This window comes from Pseudochaenichthys georgianus, chromosome 8 (assembly GCF_902827115.2).
Source record: "Pseudochaenichthys georgianus chromosome 8, fPseGeo1.2, whole genome shotgun sequence".
Taxonomy (NCBI): domain Eukaryota; kingdom Metazoa; phylum Chordata; class Actinopteri; order Perciformes; family Channichthyidae; genus Pseudochaenichthys; species Pseudochaenichthys georgianus.
The window spans coordinates 16,011,144-16,033,658 of record NC_047510.2 but is presented as its reverse complement, the minus strand read 5'-3'; the positions used below and the strand labels follow the sequence as shown (position 1 = coordinate 16,033,658).

The following is a 22,515-nucleotide window of genomic DNA, read 5'->3' as shown; positions in this document are numbered from 1 at the left end:
TTTATATAACCACAATATTTTAATTAACAATTTCATTTAAGGGTTTTGAAATGTTTTGTGGTATCACATTATAAAAAATAACAACAAAACGTAGGCTATACCATTTTTTCTTTTGAATACCTCAACAGGAGCTTCAAATGAAAAACAATGACATTTGGTACAGCCCTGGAAATAAAAAAAAGCTGTGTATCACACAGTACGACAGATAACTGCGGTAAAAATGATTTCTGAATAACTAACATCTCATAAATCAGCGGTACGTACGACCCTCTCACACACAACTGTACGGGACAGTTATCTACATACAGTAGTTGCATACTAAGAACACGTTTTAGTTCTGTATAATGGACTACATTACATTTTCTTGCAGTATACACACTGTAGAATAGCTTTCTTTACACATCTGTATTCATATGCTGACAGATATAGGAGTGCGTCAAAAGATACTGTCAGCTAAAGCACTGCTGGATTATTGCAGCCACCACCAATCAATATCTCGTTACTCCAATCAATATTCTCCATACTTCCTGCCACTGGGAACACAAGTCAATAACATAAACCACAGACTTCATCATATTACGCTAGGAACCGATGAAAAACAGCAGCAAAACCAAAAATGCAGCAAACACAAAAAAACAAAGTTGCTAAGGAGTATTAGCATATTGGAAGAAGTGGTAACAATTATAAATAAACAGTTTTGGTCTACAATAATGTTGAGGACATAGTTAACTATGGGCTTGTTTGAGATTATTTTTAAACACATCTATGTAGAGAATTACATATCCTACACATATTTCCTCTGTCAAAAGATGTACGTGTGTTGAATCTATTTAGAAAAGAGGCTTGAGCTGTCTGGCAGTATTGTGGTGGTCTGTTTAGTATGTGTACATAAAATAAACATAAGCTTTACAACAGATTAATTCAGTGTAGGGCTGTTTATGGGTCTGCCACTTTATGGAGGCCTGCCATGATGATGCATCTTGTATTGGTGTAATTCCTTGCATACAGACTACATTTTATGAATAATAAAGTTTACAAAACTGATTTTCTTTGTTCAGTGGCCACTATTCAATCAATAAATCTAGAAGCATGAACTGCTGGTTACCGAAGCGCCACACTGAACAGGTTTGTGGACTGTCAGTGTTTTGTATGACATGACATGGGCTAATGCACAGTATGGAGAAACAGGTGTATAGCAGTGGCATACAGGCAGCTTACAGTCAGTAACATGCAGGCAAGATGATCAGATACAAGAGCAAAGGGCTAAGGCAGGCAGGTGGCCGGGACAGGAACACGGCTGGAAACAAATGACATAGAAAATCCTGTTTATTTTGGGGCTAATGATAAGCATCTGTGCCTGTAGGTCGTATGGTGTTCAGACTGCAGTGGCAGCAAGACAACAGGTGAGAGATAGCAAGACTGCGAATGGAAACACAGACAAACTAAACAAAACAGGGTAAGATTAAGAAGAGAAGGACAGAGGAGATTAAGAAAGGTTACCTCAAACAGTCGATCAAGATGTGTGAAAGATGGGGAAAAGGCATCCTATACAGCTGCTTTAAGGCAACAAATGGTTTCTATTTTGCAGGAATGCACTTTTCTCTCTCCTCCCAAATCATTTCTAAAGTGTATCCTTTGAAGGTACATAATCATAATATGATTAACCTCAGCAGAGACAGAGTGAGACAGCAATGAGCTCATGAATAATGCAGAGAACATATTACAGAGCCAGAAAGAGGGATGAGGAGTAGATGAGGAGGGAGGCTGCTCTTCTTTTTTGCCTTTGTTCTGTCAGGAGAATCAGTGGGTTCAACACACAAGAGACGAGAGTCTCTTTTTTTTCAAGCGTCAGCAAGGATTTTCTCCACAAAACCTCACTATATTTTACTCGGAGAGGATGGAATACAAATCGTTGTCAATACAGCGTCTCTATGAATGGCAAAGTTCTTCACTCTGCATATCAATAATCACTTTCACGTAATCCATGACAAACTGGAGTTGAGACCAGGAGGCGGAGTCGCAGTCTTACACGCTTCTCTGCGCTCTCTCCTAGGCAGTCATCCATAGGAATCCCGAACCCAAAAAAATACCCAATATTAGCGGTGTGTGTGTCTGCCCAAGGACAATTTAAGGTCAAACCTAATAGAGGTGTCACACATAATAACTTAATAAAAGTAAAGTAACAACTACTACAGTGCAACAAAACAGGAAGATTAAATGTGGTCTCTTAAACATAAGATCTCTAGCATCTAAAGCAATATTGGTAAATGATTTAATATCAGATTATAATATTGATATATGCTGTCTCACTGAAACTTGGTTGAGACATGAAGAATATGTCAGCATAAATGAGGCCACTCCACCCAGCCATGTCAACACTCATATTGCTCGAGGCACGGGCCGAGGAGGTGGAGTTGCAGCAATCTTTGACTCAAGTTTACTTATCAATACTAAACCAAAATTAAATTATACCTCCTTTGAAAGCCTCGTTTTTAGTCTTACGCATCCAACCTGGAAAACTTTGCAGCCAATCTTATTTGTTACAGTGTATCGTGCACCAGGTCCTTATTCAGAATTCTTATCAGAATTATCTGAGTTTTTATCAACTTTAGTTCTTAAAACAGATAAAGTAATTATCGTAGGTGACTTTAATATTCATGTTGACGATGATAAAAATAGCCTTACTGTTGCATTTAACTCTATATTAGATTCTGTTGGTTTCTGTCAGAGTGTAAATAAACCAACCCACTGCTATAATCACATTCGACCTTGTTCTGATTTATGGTATTGAAATTGAGCAACTATTAGTCGAACCGCATAATCCTGCTTTATCCGACCATTTCTTAGTAACTTTTGAAGTACTGTTACTAGACTAAAAAGCATTAGTCAAAAGCTCCTGCAGCAGAAACCTATCTGTTAGTGCTATAGCCACATTTAAGGAAGAGATTCCACCAATACTTAACTCGATAGCATGTCTGCATGTAGGGGAGGAAACTTATACAAAATGTACACCACCCCAAATTGATCATGTTGTTGATAGTGCTATAGATGCGCTGCGAATAAAATTAGACTCTGTTGCTCCTTTGAAAAAGAAGAAAATAAAACAACATAGATTAGCTCCATGGCATAATGTCGAAACCCGCAAAATAAAGCAAAAGTCGAGACAACTTGAAAGGATATGGCGTTCCACTAAACTTGAAGAATCTCGTTTAATTTGGCATATTACTCTCAATGAATATAAGAAAGCACTGCGTAAAGCGAGAGCAGCCTACTACTCTTCATTAATAGATGAGAATAAGAATAATGCAAGATTTCTTTTCAGCACTGTAGCCAGGCTGACAGAGAGCCACAGCTCCATTGAGCCTTCTATTCCCATAGCACTCAGTAGTAATGATTGTATGTGCTTTTCTAACGATAAAATTGTTACTCTTAGAAACAAAATGAATGACCTCTTGCCTTTGACCAGTATAGTGTTATCAACAGCTCCCGGAAACGTAAGTTCTAATATTACACTAGATAGAAACTAGAATGCTTTTCAGCCATAAACCTTGAACAATTACATTCAATGATTCTCTCTTCTAAACCATCAACGTGCATGTTAGACCCAATTCCAACTAAGCTGTTAAAAGAAGTTTTTCCATTAATTAGCACTTCTTTATTAAAATTATGAATATGTCTTTATTATCAGGCTATGTTCCACAATCATTCAAAGTAGCAGTGATAAAACCACTTCTTAAAAAGCACAACCTCGATCCAGAGGTTTTAGCCAACTATAGACCTATTTCTAATCTTCGGTTCCTCTCAAAGATTCTTGAGAAAGCGGTCGCAAAACAGTTGTGTGATTACTTAAAAAACAATGATGTATTTGAAGATCTTCAGTCTGGCTTTAGAACACATCATAGCACAGAGACAGCTCTGGAGTCTAAGGGTATTTTCTCGATTTTTAGATGTTTTCTTAAATCACCTTTTAAATGTATTTCTTCTAACATGGCACCCCATGTGTTAAATATCAAAATGATCAGGACAATCTCTGGTATTGCAATATATGCAATTTACTCACCTTAGAGCACTGTTTGATGAGATAAGTAGCTCAAAAGCTTAAAATTTGACATCCGATTTTCGGAAAATCTTCAAAACTCTTGTGAAAACACAAATGTATTCATGTGATCGAATTGTTTTGGTGTTTTAGATTTGGTTACCAAAGTCTTAGGATCACAAAAGCAGTGAAATATTTGAATTACACTGTATATAAATGTGTTATTCATGTCTAAAATGAAAAAAATTCAATTCGAATTTTGAGTAAAACAGGTGTTTATCACTCTACTTTCACCACAGCGGGGACTGAGATACATTAGGACTGAATAATGACTTCATATTACATACCAAGGTTCATGTGATGTGTAAAATACAAATTGAGCATTCAAACATTTTTTTCAACCAACAATTTATTATAAATATGTTTTTTTCAACCAACTATTTATATAAATATAAGAAACTGGAAAATATAACTATTTACAAAATTGAACATCAGAACTTTCAACCAACTATTCATTATAAATGTCAAGACAGTGTCAAGGTCTTTGTCTGTCTTCCAAGACAGTGGGTCTGGCTGCTGTGTAGGTGGGGGTGATGGTGCATGGGCTGCTGTGTAGGTGGGGTGTACAAGTGCTATACGAGACCTCCATGAGACCTCCTTGCTGGCTGGGTTGAAGGTGATGGCTGTGGTGGAGCCTTTGTGCTGAGGTGTATCTTGACCTGGTGGCAGCCGCAGATGGAGGTGGAGGCAGCTGTAGTGATGCTGGTCTGCTGGTCCTTGGTGGTGATGGCTCTGGTGAAGGCCCTTGAGCCACAGTAGATCTTGACCTGGGGGCAGGCACAGATGGATGTTCTGGCTGCTGGATAAACGCCGCCACCTGTGGGCCACTAGGCCCAGACAGCTGTGAAACATCTCTGTAAAACAAATTCAAATGTAGGACAATAATTACAACTCATTTCATTGAAATAAAGTTCAAGTAAAATGTTGCTCTAGCACAAATAACAATGCACACATAAAAAGAAAGTTTGGGAGGTTGGAGAAGGAGTCTCTCGATCTCTCTCACTCACACACACACACACACACACACACACACACACACACACACACACACACACACACACACACACACACACACACACACACACACACACACACACACACACACACACACACACACACACACACACACACACACACACACACACACACACACACACACACACACACATTTCCAGTTACTTTACATTCAGTATAAAATCACAGACACATAAACATCGGCTACATCTGATTACAAAGTCTCATCTGTACAGGACGGTCAAATAATAACAGGCACACATATAAATAAATCTATGACAAAGTCTCATCTGTACAGAACAGTATGATAATATAATCGATGGCAAAAACATGTCACTGTAAATGTCTCCGTTGCGGGACGAATAAATGATTAATGTAATCATCTACACATGTAATCTCACTTTTACACACCAAAATAACGTTAACACAGAGTAAAACGTTTGCTAATGACTCTCGATAAAAAATATATATCAATAAACCTATTGTTCATTTTCGCGGTATTCCCCACACATTGCCAGTACACTATTATTGTAATATTTACACCTACCCATGTCCAAATGGATCCTTGTTGTTGTCTTTGTATTCTTCTTCTTCAGAAGAGTTGAAAACTTCAGGTTCTGATGCTCTATCTTCACTGCTGCTAGCGAAAAAAATCTCTAGCGAAGTCGGCAACTGTAAAGTTTTAGCCATTTTCTCTGTCTCTCTCTCCCCACACAGACGTAAACTAATGGGAGACACGTGGTTTATGTTTTTTTACTTGGTGGGTAGGTCCTTAGTGATTTCTCGATGTCCATTGGTCATTTCACACCATATTGGCTGCCGCCCGAGATTTCCTTGACGGACACACGAATCCACCAATCCCACACAGTGTAAAGTCAAGCTGCTTTGAGGCCATATTGGCTGTAGTGCCCTGGTTACAGTCTCACATGAGATACCACTGGAAATCTACTCTTCCAGCGATTCCGCGGATATCTGAATCATATTTCTACTCCTTATAATCGAAAATATATGAGTAATTACGTACAATTATGCGCACCTGGACGCGCCGGTGCGTCCACCGACTCCAGAGGGTTAAAGTCACAAATGACATTCTAATAGCCTCAGACAAGTGACTTGTCTCTATTCTTGTTTTGCTCGATCTCAGTGCTGCATTTGATACTATCGACCATGATATCCTATTGCAAAGATTAGAGCACTTAGTTGGCATAAAGGGAACTTCTTTAGGCTGGGTTAGGTCCTATCTATCTGAACGCTATTATAAGGAATCATTCTGTAAACTTTCATTGTTATGCAGATGATACTCAACTATATTTATCAATCAAGCCTGTTGAAATTAATCATCTAAATAAAATTCAAGACTGCCTCAAGAACTTAAAAACATGGATGACCTTACATTTTTTGATGTTAAACACGACCAAAACTGAAGTTATTGTACTTGGCCCGAAGAATCTACGAAACAAATTATCTAAAGATATACTAACTATGGATGGCATTAATTTGGCCTCCAGTCAGGGGCGGATCTACCGGGGTGGCATGGGGTGGCAACTGCCACCCTAAACAATAGCCTTGCCACCCCAGCTGCCACCCCAGTTGGCATCTTTGTTTTGAAAGAAAAGTTGTGGCTCATCGGACATTTATGAGAGAAAGTCTCTAATGTCCGAGTGCAAGTGAATGCACCACCAGATACACGTCATGTAACCCCTCCCCCGGTCCTGGCGCGAGAGTGGAAATATGGTTGGTGGCGAATTCACTTGAACGGGGGAACGGTGCAAAACGAGAAGCCTTTCGTTCGGACCCAAGCACTGAAGGAATGAGGTAGTTGCGGTCTACAATGACAGAGAAGAGAATGTCAAGTTTGGCTGTACTCAGCATTGAATCAAAACGCACTACAGCTGTTGATCTTAAAGGAATGGTCCACTCATTAGATAATTAATCAAAACTTCAGTATTTAGTGAAACATTATGTTTAAACCATACCCTGAAGAAATCAGCGATATTCCCCGGTAAATAATGATTTTATAGCTCTTTTTTATCAACACCTGTATATTCCGTCTGGCCGCCGCCATTTTTGCCATTTTCAGTAGTCACGTGATGGTCGTGACGTCATCCATGCGTTCACTTTGTCAACACACGGAAACATGGCGGAGTATTTGAGTTCGGACTCGTCAGCAGAGGAAGAAGTTTTGACCAATGTGAAGAGATTGGATGGGGGAATTCAGCCATACATATCAGTATGACAATACGACACCCTCTGTCCTTAGACCCTCACATCGTACAAGGAAAAACTTCCGAAGAAAACCCACAGTTTAAAGGGAACATGGGAGAAACCTCAGGGAGAGCAACAGAGGAGGGATCCCTCTCCCAGGACGGACAGACGTGCAATAGATGCCGTGTGTAAATTGAAAAGATAATACATTTGCAACATAGGTAGTCCAAATGTTTGGAAATGCATGTGTGTATAATAGGAAGATGATATAAGATACTATATGTATGCATGTAGTACCACCCTTGCTAGCGATTCCCTCTCTAGTTTAGCATACTCAGCTTCGTTGTCCCTGGCCATAGAATCACGATTTTATGGGGCTGGAAAAAACTGGGGGAAAATACACACTAGCCGGTACTACGCTATATGAAAAGGCCACCAAAAACTGTCCTGGCCTGGACGCTAAAGGACGTTAAAACGGGGCTAGCCGCTGCAATGGAAATGCGATATAACATACCTTATTCTTACTCCGAGCACTACTTCTGCTCCTCCGTCGCTTCACACTTGCAGAGGGCGATTTCTCAACTGGCCGAACTGGTGTCCTGGTCGGTGATGACACCAGAAAGACCGATGGTACTGCATCTCCATTAAGTAATGGTTGTTCCATAAATCCCATGTTATGTTTTATCATACTCTCAGAGTAGTCGTCCGGAAATTTGAAATGTTCGCTGCATACATGAGCCTGTGGATCTTTCGGTTCAGGCCGGCCACATTTCGCTAGCCACTGCCTCCGAATGTACTTCTTACGCTTACCTTTTGGCAACAGATGGAACCGAGCATTCCGTGGATTGTTCCTATCAGAATTGTGGCAATATTTCGCGATACAGTGAGGCATATTTGAAGAGAGAAACTACAGTAAATAACATGGAGATCAACGTGTCTTCGAAAACCAAACGCATGGTTTACGTCATGTCCGGAAAATGGCGGCGCCCACAGTGTTGATGTTATTTCGGTATATAATCAGTTTAAAATCACTGATAATGTCATCGGATTAAAAAATTTAAAAAAAGACTGGCAGAGACTGGTCTGTTTTATCGGATGATAATTATTTAAAAATGAATGTCATGAGCATACCATTCCTTTAATAAGTTTGTGAGGCGTTTTGCTGAACAAAATAGTAATCGCTGCATTCAGCTGTAATAGACATGCCAACTTGATGCTCTGCTCACGGATGACTCGATGAGAATAACAAACTGTTAAGATGATGACCTTGTATGCGTGTATATATTTTTTTTCTTTGTGGGGGTCTGCCCCCAAAAAACAGTTTTAAGTCCTGAGAAAGTAAAATAAGACGGTGTGTAAAACTACACTGCCCAGCCAACAGAAAGTAACCACTTTGATGTAACTAGGCCAGCAGGTAAGGACCTTCCACTGGATAATAACTGCAGCGATGTTTTAGCTGAATACACGTTTTTTAACCCTAACTGATGCAGTTAGTCACTTCTTTAATGTTTGTTCTTTCTGATGTAAAGTCAAGGTTGTAACTGTATATCAATAATTATATAATTACTTGTTTTTCAAATTTGAAGGAGGGTGAGCAAGCATCTTGATGAACATTCATCATTAACTCCTCCAAAAAATATAGTTTATTCAATAATAAATGAATATGTGAATCATAACAGTTCTTCACTATATCTGTAAAGCGTCTTTGAGCACCTGTAAAAACGCTAACAAATTAAATCTATTATTATTATTATTATTTATTAACAGTGATTGACAGCTGATAGGAATAATATGATTGTTAATAGTATCATATTCATTCAGACAAACATCGATGAGACAGTTAATTAATGTACTTATTGCAGCAGTCTGCATAGATTTGGTACCCCTGCTGGTCTAAGAGTGAGACAAACTCATTCAGTTATTGTTCAGTTAAAATTCATTAAATTACGTCTGCCACCTTATATGTAAGGCTTTACTGATGTGCCACAATAATATCACCTATGTGATTGATTTAAAATATTAATATTGTGGCTTTCCAAGTTAAATTGATTGTAGGGGTGTAACGGTTCACAAACATTTCGGTTCGGTACGTACCTCGTTTTTAGGTCACGGTTCGGTTCGGTACGTTTTCGGTACAGCAGAAAAAATTATCACAAAACATTAAATATTTTTAATTATTATTAAACTGTGACTAATGTATTCAAATAAATACAAAATATAGTAAAATAAACATTAAGGTGCAGCATTTCGATGAACTGAAATAATCTGTATTTGAACTGTAGTACCTAAGCAGCCAGCTTGACATTAGGACTTGCTTGTCATTGTATTTTCATGTTGTTTAAAGAAAGATGAACTTGTCCACATTGCTTGCTGAAAGGGCAGATCTGCTGGCACTAACAATGTCTCCTGCTGTGGAGAACACCCTCTCTAGGGACAGAGGCAGCAGATACAGCCAGGTAGCGCTTTGCTAACATGGCAACATAAGGATATTTGGCGTTTGTAATAGCTTTGGCTCGGTCTGAACTTTCTGCGAGTGGTGGAGGCTTACATGCTAGTGGGAGTTGGGTTTGCACTTCAGTCTTTTTTCTTTTGGTACCGGTGATATTCACATTCGGGTGATGCCTTTTCAAATGAGTGTGATGTATTGCCAGCCGCGTAACCAATGTTAGTTGAACAATGCCGACAAACAGCTTTGGTTCGGTCCACCTGTCTTTGTCCGTCATCCTTGTACGTAACTGCGAAACCAAAATGTTCCCAAACCGGAGACTTCAATGATGCTGGAGGATTTTCAGCTCAACTTTATCTGCGTTCGCCATTTCGACAGTTCCTCAAATTACTGACTACATTTGAACGCATCCCTGTGACCAGCTCTCATAGTATGCCTCTCGTCCAATGAAATTAAATGATATAGATTACTTCCAGAAAGTTGTTCATGTTCTCAATTTTTTACGTTTAACGCTATATTCGTTCGGTACACACGTGTACCGAACCGAAGGGCCCGTACCGAATAATTTCAGTACGGGTACGTGTACCGTTACACCCCTAATTGATTGATATGATTGCGATTTAAATCAGCATATACTTCTGTCAGGGGATGCCACCCCTCAAAATCTCCTGCCACCCTCTTGCCACCCCATGAATATTTGTCTAGATCCGCCCCTGCCTCCAGTGAGACTGTAAGGAATCTTGGTGTTATATTTGATCAGGATTTATCCTTTAACGCCCACATAAAATCAATTTCAAGGACCGCCTACTTCCATCTACGTAACATTACAAAAACCAGGCATATCTTGCCTCAAAACGATGCAAGGCAAGGCAAGTTTATTTATAGAGCACTTTTCAACGCAAGGCAATTCAAAGTGCTTTACAAAAAACAAAAAATTAAAGACATTAAGCATTAAAAAAGAAAAGCTAATCAAATAAACATTAAGAAAAAAGTACATGGATAAAAGTTACAGTGCAGTTTAAGATATGAATAGTTCAAATAAAAGCAGCGACAAAAAGAAAAGTCTTCAGCCTGGATTTAAAAGTAGTCAGAGTTGCAGCGGACCTGCAGGTTTCTGGGAGTCTGTTCCAGATATTTGGAGCATAATAATGAACGCTGCTTTACCATGTTTAGTTCTGACTCTGGGGACAGAAAGCTGACCAGTCCCTGAAGACCTGAGAGATCTGGATGGTTCATAGTTTAGCAGGAGGTCAGTAATGTATTTTGGGCCTAAACCATTCAGTGCTTTATAAACCAGCAGCAGTATTTTGAAATCTATTCTTTGACACACAGGAAGCCAGTGTAAAGACTTCAGAACAGGAGTGATGTGATCCACTTTCTTAGTGTTAGTGAGGACTCGAGCAGCGGCGTTCTGAATCAGCTGCAGCTTTCTAATAGATTTTTTAGTGAGACCTGTGAAGACACCATTGCAGTAGTCGAGTCTACTGAAGATAAAGGCATGGACAAGTTTTTCCAAATCCTGCTGTGACATTAGTCTTTTAATCCTAGATATGTTCTTTAGGTGATAGTAGGCTGATTTAGTAACTGTTTTAATGTGACTGTTGAAACTCAGGTCAGAGTCCATGACTACACCTAGATTTCTGGCTTTATCTGTTGGTTTGAACATTGCACACTGAAGCTCAGCGCTAACTTTTAAACGTTCTGCCTTAGCTCCAAAAACCATTACCTCAGTTTTATCTTTGTTTAATTGGAGAAAGTTCTGACACATCCAGTCATTGATTTGTTCAATGCACTTACTCAGTGTTTGAATTGGAGCATAGTCTCCTGGTGAAATTGTTACGTAAATTTGTGTGTCATCTGCATAGCTATGGTAACTTATTTTGTTGTTCTTCATTATCTGAGCCAGTGGTAGCATGTAGATGTTAAAGAGAAGAGGCCCCAAGATGGAGCCTTGAGGAACCCCACATGTCATATTTGTCAACTCAGATGTGTATTTACCGATAGAAACAAAGTTGTTTCTGTCCTTTAAGTAGGATTTAAACCAATTTAGAACTGTTTCCGAAAGTCCCACCCAGTTTTCCAGTCGGTCCAGTAATATGCTGTGGTCAACAGTGTCAAACGCAGCACTGAGATCTAATAATACTAACACTGAAGTTCTGCCACTGTCTGTGTTTAAGTGGATGTCGTTAAAGACCTTTACAAGAGCAGTCTCAGTGCTGTGGTTTGGACGAAAGCCTGACTGGAACACATCGAAACAACCATTTAGATGCAAGAAATTACTCAACTGTTGAAAAACAACTTTTTCAATGATCTTACCTAGAAATGGGAGGTTTGATATGGGCCTGTAATTGTTCATTACTGAAGCATCTAGATTATTCTTTTTAAGAGCGGTTTAATGACTGCAGTTTTCAGGGCCTGTGGAAAAATACCTGAGTGAAGAGATTTGTTTACTATATGAAGTAGTTCTGAGGCCATGCAAGGCAAAACATGAAAAATGAAAAATCCTGTTGGAATAATATCAAGGCAGCAGGAGGAGGATTTCAGAAGTTGTATAATGTCCTCCAGGTTTTTATCATTAATCTGATGGAATTGTGTCATGATGTCTGAATTGATGTTAAGTGGACACAGAGACAACACATTTGCTGTTCCTGATGCAGAGGCACTGACTGCTTGTCTGATTTCTGAATTTTGTCAGTGAAAAAGGAGCAAAATCATTGCACGCCCTGGTGGATAGAAATTCAGAGGCTACTGACACTGGGGGGTTAGTTAGTCTGTCGACGGTAGCAAACAAGGCACGTGCGTTGTTTTTGTTTTTGGTAATGATGTCAGAGAAGAATGATTGTCGTGCGTTTTTCAATTCCAAATTATAAAGGCCAAGTCTCTCTTTATAAATTTCAAAGTGAACCTGGAGATTTGTTTTTCGCCACCTGCGTTCAGCTTTTCGACATTCTCTTTTTTCTGTTTTAACGGTCATGGCCTTTCTCCATGGAGATATTTTCTTCCAGTCACTTCCTTTACCTTAATTGGAGCAATGGCATCTATAACATTTTTAATTTTTTAATTAAAATGATCTACTAGCTCATTTACTGAGGTGTTAGCAGGGGCAAGTGTGGAAGAAAAATTCTGAGTAAACATTTCCCTAGTATTTTCAGTTAAACATCGCTTTGTGGTTACCTCTTTTTGAATACTTGTGTGAACAGAAATAGAGCTCTCAAAGAAAACACAGGAATGGTCAGAGAGTGCAACATCAGTCACCACAACCTTAGAGATATTCAGACCCTTTGAGATAATTAAGTCCAGAGTGTGCCCCTTATTGTGCGTGGGCTCCGTCACATGCTGAGTCAGTCCATAGCTATCAAGAACACAAAACAGTTCTTTAGCCCCTCTGTCCTGGGGGTTGTCAACATGGATGTTAAAATCACCAACAATGACTAGACGGTCAAAGTCAATACACACTATCGACAGCAGTTCAGTAAGGTCATCAAAAAAGCTTGCACAGTATTTGGGTGGCCTATAGATATTTAGGAACAGAGCTCGAGAGGAGCATTTCAGCTGAAGGGCCACATATTCAAAATAATCAAAGTTTCCATACGATGTCTTCCTGCATTGAATGGAATCATTGAACAGAATAGCAACTCCACCCCCTTTCTCATGCATTCTTTTCTGACTCATAAAACTAAAGTTGGGAGGGGTTGATTCGATAAGAACAGCTGCACTGTTATTTTGTTCAATCCAAGTTTCTGTTAAAAACATAAAATCAAGATTGTGCTCAGTGATAAAATCATTGATTAAAATTTTTTTTCCTGCCAAAGACCTGACATTTAATAAAGCTAGTTTAAGTTCGTTAAACACACTATCAGTCATGTTTTTTGTAACAAGCTGTGGCTGACATGGAATCACTGCTAAATTAGATAAACTCACACAAACGTTTGAGTGCTTCCTGTATCTAAGATCATTCACCGCTCTTAATCTATTACCTATCAACACAGATATCGGCAAAGCTACTGCAGGCAGGGCCCGGGCATGTCCTGGAAAGAGTTGAGAGTGCCATAGGCCCTTGAGCCTGGACCCAGCAGATATCAGTTTGCAGATTGTTTTGGTTTGGATGATTGTGGTAGGCATGGTGATGAAGCCGGGGGAGATGGTGCGCGTCTCTGCTTGGTGATTTTGGTGGGCGTCGTTGAGGAGCGGGGGTAAAGGACATGCTGCCAGCCCTGCGTATCGCCTTAGTCTGGTCTTTGAAATCCAGGAAGGAATCGGTGCCAGCCCTCTGTATCTCCTTCTTGTGTTCCACGATCTCCAGGAGGGTGGGCGAGGGCGAAAGGGTGAACGGAGTATCCTCAAAGGCGTTGACAGGGGGGGGGGGGTGACGGGCGGTGGGGACTCCTCCGTGTGTTTCATAGGTCTCCCATAATCAGAACATTCCTCAGGCGGGTGCAGTGATACTTCTTCAGGGTTTTCTGCGCGATGTATTGTGTCTATCTCCTGTTTTGATTCCTCTTGCCGCTTGTCCTTGGCAGAGGGAACAGATTGATGACGCAGGCAGTTGAATATGTTAGAGATAAACAATTTCACTCCTGACTTGTTCAGGCAAACTCCATTTGCCTTGAAAAGATGTTTGCGGTCCCAGAAAAAGTTAAAATTGTCAATAAAATGCACAGAATGGTCAGTACAGACAGTTGAAAGCCAGGTGTTCAGTGCAAACAATCTGCTGAATCTCTCCACTCCTCTTCTGACTGGCGGTAGAGGGCCACTAATGAACACCTCTGCATTTAGAGAGCTGGCAGTTTCCAACAGACATTTAAAGTATTTTTTCAGCACTTCTGACTCTTGTTTCACAACATCATTTGTTCCAATATGTAGTACCACATTCTTCACAGTCGGATGTTCAGCCCCAATATGCAGGATCTTCTCAGCCAAGTCAGAGACTGTATCCTTGGGAAAACAGAGTACGTTGGTGTTGTTCTTACTACACAGACCTTTACATCTCTTACAGCAGAGTCACCCACAATCAGAGTTTCAGGCCCAGTCGTTAGCTTTCCCTCTAGCCTTTTACTTTTGGAGTAGCTATTGGTCCTTACCCTGCTGTGTGAAGAGGACGGGTTATCCAGGTCATCAGAAAGAGATCTCCGGCTCTCGGTCAGTGGAGCGTATCTGTTCTGGATTGGCACACTTGGTGGTTTAGGAGGATTTTTTGTAATTCTCCCTTTACCAGCTGTCCACTGCTGTTTAGGGGTTGAAGAGGCGCTCCTCTTGGGTGATAACAATGCAGGCCAGCCGGTCGCATCACATATTTCAGAGTGTTGGGCTCTGCCCGTTATCCTTCCTCCCAAATCCCATGGAAATGATTTACTCTTAGGCTTTGCACCCAGAGAGTTCCAGGGAGGACCACCACTTGTAGATTTATGACCCGGTACACAGCCCTCCTGTTCCTTGGAATCCTTGTAGCTGCTAACTAGCTGTGAGTTAGCATATCCTTTTCCATTATTTTGCAACACTGGTAAAGTGGTGTCATTCCCACAACATAGTCCATTCACTTCCATGTTAACTTCCAGCCGTTGCATTTTCATTTCCAGCACGGCCATCTTCTGTAGAAGTTTGTGGCATTTTTTTTTAGCTTAAGCTAAATAGCATGCAGTAGCCTACCAGGCTTTAGCTGTTGCTAGGCCACGCTACTGTAAGACTGGGGTCGCCGTAAAAATGTTGAAATATGGCTGAAAACCTCTGTCTATTTACGAAGATGAACTGTCCTAGTGATAGGTTAATGTCCAGGAGCCGCTGCTCGAAGTTTTCAGAGAATAAGAATAGGAAAATCAGCATAAAAAGTAAGCAGAGGCAGGAGCAAGCAGAAAAGCGTCTGCACTGTGAGAAAGATAAGCAAGCAGAGAAACTAGTCCATGCATTTGTTACTTCAAGGCTGGATTATTGTAAGTCCTTATTATCAGGGTGTACCAAGAAGTCAGTCAAGTCGCGTCAGCTGATTCAAAATGCTGCAGCTCGTGTACTAACCAGAGTTAGGAAAAGGGACCACATTACTCCTGTTCTGGCTGCCTTACACTGGCTCCCTATAGAACACAGGATAGAATTTAAAATTATTCTTCTCGCCTACAAAGCCCTTAATGGGCAGGCGCCATCTTACCTTAAAGAACTCATTATACCCTACTGTCCTACTAGGGCATTGCGTTCCAAGAATGCAGGGTTGTTGGTTGTTCCTAGAGTCTCTAAAAGTACAATGGGAGCCAGAGCCTTTTCTTATCAAGCTCCACATTTGTGGAATCAGCTTCCAGTTTGTGTTCGGGCGGCAGACACCCTATCCGTTTTTAAGAGTGCGCTTAAGACCTTCCTTTTTGATAAAGCTTATAGTTAGGGCTGATTAGATTCAGCCCCTAGTTTTGCTGATATAGGCTTAGACTGTCGGGGGACACCTTACCTTCTTCCTTCTCTCTGTCTATACCTGTGTACTCTCATGTTCTGATTAACCCAGCTTCCCCAAATGTCTTTCTTTTTGGTGTCTATATACGCCGGGATCCGGAGTCATGGATGATCCTGCGGTCCTGTGTCCTGGATCGCGAGCCCTAGATCTTGAGTCGTGGCTGTGGTCCTGGATCATCGGTCCTGGATGGATATCCTGGTGGATTCATCTTCCTATTATACACACATGCATTTCCAAACATTTGGACTATACCTATGTTGCAAATGTATTGTCTTTTCAATTTACACACGGCATCTATTGCACGTCTGTCCGTCCTGGGAGAGGGATCCCTCCTCTGTTGCTCTCCCTGAGGTTTCTCCCATTTTTCCCTTTAAACTGTGGGTTTTCTCCGGAAGTTTTTCCTTGTACGATGTGAGGGTCTAAGGACAGAGGGTGACGTATTGTCATACTGATATTTTGTACAAACTGTGAAGTCCACTGAGACAAATGAAACATTTGTGATATTGGGCTATATAAATAAACATTGATTGATTGATTGATAGAGTTGAGTGGAATAAATGAGCAAAACAATGGAATGTCTCACTGTAATGTTCAAAGTGCACAATTATAGTACTTTAAAGATATTGTGTGAATAGATTTGTCATCACAATGGAGCACTTTACACTAATGGAATGTTATTAAGAGCTCTGTGCTTCTCATTATATATTGTTCATTATCATATTTATTGCCACTATCCTCCTTTATTTCCAACACATATTTAAGTCTTTTTGTTGTGAATATTTTTTTTGAAGTGAATTGCAAATAAATATCCACAGCTCTGAGAAAAAATCTGAGAAAATAAGAAGCTTTTCATACAATGGAAACACATCTAGGCCAAAACACGTTAAAAAAAACTCTTCAGATAACTAGTATGGAATAAACTTGTAATATAGAGAATGCATGGACTCAATGTGGAGTAATCTGATTTTGGTGATTTATGAGGACATTTTACATATCCCAGGGAAGGGATATCGAGACAAAACGTTTTCTTTTGGGAATACATTTGAATGTATTGCTACTACAAGGTAAATACATGAGGGCATGACTCATGACTGTGAGCACTGCAGTTCCTGACCTTTTGATGCCTTAGGAGGACCACCCGATTTGAAGAAAACAAAAGAAACTGTGGAGAAAACCCTTTTAAATGTATTTAGGATTAGTTCAGGGAAATTACATTTGTTTACATTTCAACTGATATTACATGCATTTCGAAATTACAGGTTTTAAAGAATCAAAAGTGTGTGGTTGTTCCATCTCTTATTACAACTAACTGTCCTGGGAGAATTACAACATCGTCTGAGTTTATGACGACGTGGTGATGTCATCACTGAGGGGCATTGTGGGAGAACTTTTAAATTGAGTGGGGTTATATTAAGGAAGAAGGGGATAGATTGAGGTAACTGTGGTTGACACTTTTAATTTTTGGAGAAGAAAATAATCAATAATTGATCAGAACTATAGGTTGTTGGAAGAATCACTATTGGAATCAGTAAAGAGACATAAGTAGATTGTACAAACATCCCAAAGCTCTTTTGTACTGTAGTTTTTAGTGGGGCAGTGAAAAAAAGCTAGATTCTCTTCATAGTTTTCAAATTAATCAGTAATACACATTTGTGTATCAAGTTGGAATCCACATACCATTCAACATAGATTTGCAGCCTAATGATTTGTTTCCTGAGATTCTATTGTACCCGCTGTTTGCAGTTCATGCTGATGCTCTTATGTCTTTCACCGGGAGGAAAACACCATTTTGTTTCTCTATGTATTACTGCTCTATATAGATGACATTTAAGTCCCCATTATCCTTATCTTGTGTTATACAACTATACTAGTAAAGAGGTGCTCCTGGCTCAGACAGTCCTTCAGAAAGAACAGCACTCCTGCTATCTTACATCACTTCAAAAACATGACTACAAACATCAAATCAACAAAACGTCACTGAGCCATAAATAAACTCAGACATCACACTTTTTGCATTTCATCCAAGCAGAAAAAAAAGACTTTTTCAGTTCAAATCGAGTTAAGAGCTTAGCTGCAGATCACACAAACATGATGGAGCCTCAGTGAGGTCAGAAGTCAGCTGATCAGATAACAGCCTGCGTCATACAACGTTCATCTAGACTCATTTTTCTGAATTGCAGACAGATCAGCCATTAGTACCGCAGTCAGTGCATTAATAACATGATCTGTAAACCAAAATAACACCATGTAAATCTCAGTTCTTTTATCCACACATCATGTGATTATGCATATATCGATAAGTAGTTTTACAGCCATCAACCAATAGGAACACACAACCAACAAAATCCTACTTCATCCATACTCAAGCTTTTAGGAAGGAAGTTGGGATGGATAATTATAGAAGAGGCTGGGGTCTACTTCTACATACCAAGTGTCTACGTTTCTGGTGGATGATAATCTGTGTCTAACCATAACAGAGCAGTTTTATTTCCCCACAAAGTTAAGGCACAAACAAGACTTGATAAGGTTTTATGAAACACCATGGGATTGGGTTGTAATGACTACTTTGTCCAGGTTAGGGGACGACCAGTCTTGCTTTAAAAACAATGCTGTCTGTTGGTTGGAAACACAAATTGAACAACAGTCTCCCTTCTTAACAAATATGTGTTGATCTGTAACACCATCACCTGACTTCCTCTTGTTCTCCAATACAATCACTACAGCCACTTCGCCAAGTAATATAAACATGTGTTGTTTTATAGAAACAACTCAGACTGTTATTCTTGTTAGGGAGACAGTCTCCATTGTTTATGTTCTGGGAGAATATGCCTCAGCAGCCCTCTATGTATATCGAAAAAGCTGCTGAAGACAAAATGTGCCATCTGTGCCGGTTATCGTGATGCCTGTGAGGGTAGAGGGTTCATCAGAAACACCTCCTCAATCCTAACAGCTCTTTTTTTAAATGTATTGTCTACAATGCTGTGAAAATGTGCCTTGGCATCGAGATGGTAAAACAACAAATGCTTGGTCAAGCTGTTCTCAGCAGGCTGCATCTCAGAGACTGTTTCCCTTCGCCAAGACGACGAGACCCTGCTCCTGTCTGAGCGACATGCTTTTACAATATGGTGAAGGATATTATTTCTGCAGTCACAATACAGGAAACAATTTAACCGAGCAGTGAGGAAAGGAGCAAGAGGTTGGATGATCGTTTTGCACTGCAGCCTTTCACTGCATACTTACACAACACAGGCAAATAACACACACTGGTGGATGGTATATATACACATACGGGTCCACACACACAGCTGAGTGACAACATCTCGGTCAGGACATGGAGTGTCTTGGCTCGACTCCTCACTGAATGAACATCGCTCTCACGCTGCTAATCCAGTGCCCTGACAGTATGGGACAGTTGGGTGCTGGCAAGCATGTTTGGCCAGCACCCAACATGCCTTTCACACACGCACGCACACACCTTCCCCAGCTGCACCCATCGTATAATCTCAGAGGCCGGGTGTGGTCCATTAGAAACTTATATCATCCCCAACACGCAGGGAAAAATAATGATGTTGACAGCTGACACACTCCTGCATACTGTCACTCAAATGATAAACCCCTCTCCCCAATCTCCATACACCCACTCCCTCACTGCTGCACATCAAAGCACAGGCAGATGTTTACTCCCTTCAGTTGCTCTTTTTCTCTCCTCTCTTACTTCCTAATGTCTATGGAGCATAATGCCGGCCCTACCCTCCCTCCCTCCCTCCCTTGTTTTCTCTCCTCCATCTCTCTGCATCCCTCTGCAGTGCTACGGCTCTCTGCTCTCCTCTCATACATCCTGCCGTCAGACGGAGAAAGAAAAAGGAAAACACACCCTGGATGGATAGCAGCTTTTCCAATTCCTCGTGTTCAGCCTGGAAACCAAGGCGTTAAACACACAAACATGGCCTGCTTACCTTCTCTTCTCTCTGTCTCTCCTCCTCTCTCGCTCTCTCAGTGTGTGTGTGTGTGTCCCTCCTGACTGCAGCCACACGGTTTCTCTCGCTCTGATTCCTCCTCCTTCCTTCTTCTTCCTCCTCCTCTGTTCTGCTGCTCTCACAAACCTGCTACTGCCGCCTCTTCCCCTCTCTTTCTCCCTCTCTCAGCTCCTCCCCTAACCACCCTCCTCCCTTTACATGCTCTGATGCTCTCTCCGGTCACAACATCAGCGGAGGAAGAATGCTAGAAAGGCTGAGATTTTCTATTTTGCTGCCTGTGAGATTATATATCTCCATTTTGTGTTTTCATTGAATTCAAGTCACGCGGTTAGGCATTTATTTTTCTGGAAGTGAAACCTATAGGGCCAATAACATCACATACAGCTCTTTAGCTGCTGCACACCAGAAGATATTTTTGAAACAAGATGTTCTTTTTTTTAGAGACAGAAGCCAATTCCGACATATCACCTGACTTGTTTAGCACAACACACACACAAAGTAAACGCGTCAATTTAAAATGATTTAAATGAACTTACAGTTGAATTAACACCTCTCTTAAACGGTTTAAACATAAAAGCTAAACATAACCTTCATGAAGGTTAATTTTACTGCGTGTGTATACAGTGTATACAACAATGAAAAACAACATTAAACATGATCTAATTGATATTCTTTATATTAACAAAGGGATCATTGACATGCAAGGCATCGCTCCTTGAGAGATATTTTACCATATTTTAAAGTTCTTTATTTAGGGGTTTAGCATTTTTTAGGTTACGGTTTTTGTTTTTCAGCTTTACAGTTTCAGTTTCATCTCATATCAACTTAACGTTTCTCTTGACTACCTGCCAAGGGCGTAGTAAGCAAATTAAAGTTGGCAAACGACATTGTGCAAATATATTGCTTCTCAGGAATTGATGGAGATCAAAACAGAGCTACACAAAGCTGGAAAGTTGGCCTTACATTGGTCAAGTTGACAGAAACATGATTTAACGTAAAGACATATGTTGCTCTGTGTTTTGGGGATTTCAGTTAATAGGCAAATGATTGCTAACACTTTCGCCATATCAATTCTAGAAAGTGATATAGTTATGTTTAGCTTGTTATGATTCCCCTAAGTGTCCAGAAAAAGCTATTATTCTTATTAAGATTTAAAATAATAATATGATTTAAAATAATAATACAGCACGCAAATCAAACTTTTAAACCTCTTTTCATTTGTTTGGATTAGAGAAAAAAGTTAAAGCTTGAAAACCAGGTAAAAATAAATTAATATCTGCAATGAATTTCCTTGTAGAAAAATAGTTGTATAGCTCTGTACATCAAATGTTATGATAACATTGCCCAAAACTGAGTCTAAGAGATGTAGTATAATTGGTCACCACTGTTAGAGTGACATCTTCTCTTTTTGGCTTGATTCTCCTCCAACATGTTGTGGTGGCTAATTGGATCTGATAGGCTGCTGCTGAGAGAGAGCTCCCCTCCCCCCTCCCTGAGCCTGGCAGGACTGAAGCTGAGGCCGTGACAGCCCACCTCACACTGCACCCTCTTTGTCCGCTGCATGTAGCTCATGCAGCGGACACACAGCATCTTAATGAGGGGTTCACCCCCTTACACACACACACACACACACACATACACACCCCTTCATTCACATGGTAATTGTGGGTGGTTCCAGTCTGTCTTTGTGCCTGGGTGCCCCCAGAGCAAGGAGGACCTCAGGATACAGCGAAATAAACTGCATACACAATCATGCCCTGAACATGTAGTGCTCATTCAATTAAATTGAATTCAAAAGCAATCTACGTCAAACGCTCAAGTCAAATAAAAGTTAAAAATAAACATATCAAGTAATAAAAAGCCTTTGAGGCCTGACCAACTGGCAGCGCAGTGACAAGCAGCGGTGATGTTTGGATGGGGACAGAGGGAGTATCTCCAAACACACTAAATAATTACAGCCGAGGTCGTTATGGGTCTTTGGACAAATTGATTACGAGGCATCTGCCCACCACCTCCTCCTCTGGGGAGCCGATGGCCTGGTGAGGGGGGGAGCAGGAGGTCCGAGCTGTCTTCTGACTTCACAAATAGGTCATAAACTAGATCTCTGTGTGTTCAGTCCAGAGGGATGGAGCTGTCATCAGAAAATAGGGCACATGCTAGATTTGGGGAGCAATTGTTTTACAGATGTGCTGTACTACAAAATAATGCTGTATCACAGACTGATGAGGCAAAACGCTTACTTACTATTAAAAGTGCAGCAAAGCCAGACATGGCCCTTAGTGATGTTCCCCGCCTCATTAACTCTGTTTCAGGTCAGTCCCTCTGGCATCTCTTCTTTATGCCT

At 40.5% G+C, this 22,515-nt stretch overlaps 1 protein-coding gene across 4 annotated transcripts in view; it reads right to left on the bottom strand.

The window, feature by feature from the left end:
- Nucleotides 1-20,305, bottom strand: part of mpp3a (MAGUK p55 scaffold protein 3a) — a 40,624-nt gene extending 20,319 nt beyond the window's left edge. For all 4 annotated transcript variants that reach the window (XM_034089856.2, XM_034089858.2, XM_034089857.2 and 1 more), the window contains exon 1: nucleotides 20,151-20,305. The gene's annotated coding sequence lies outside the window, so the exon portion shown is untranslated. The remainder of the gene's footprint in view (nucleotides 1-20,150) is intronic.
- Nucleotides 20,306-22,515: the final 2,210 nt, after the last annotated feature.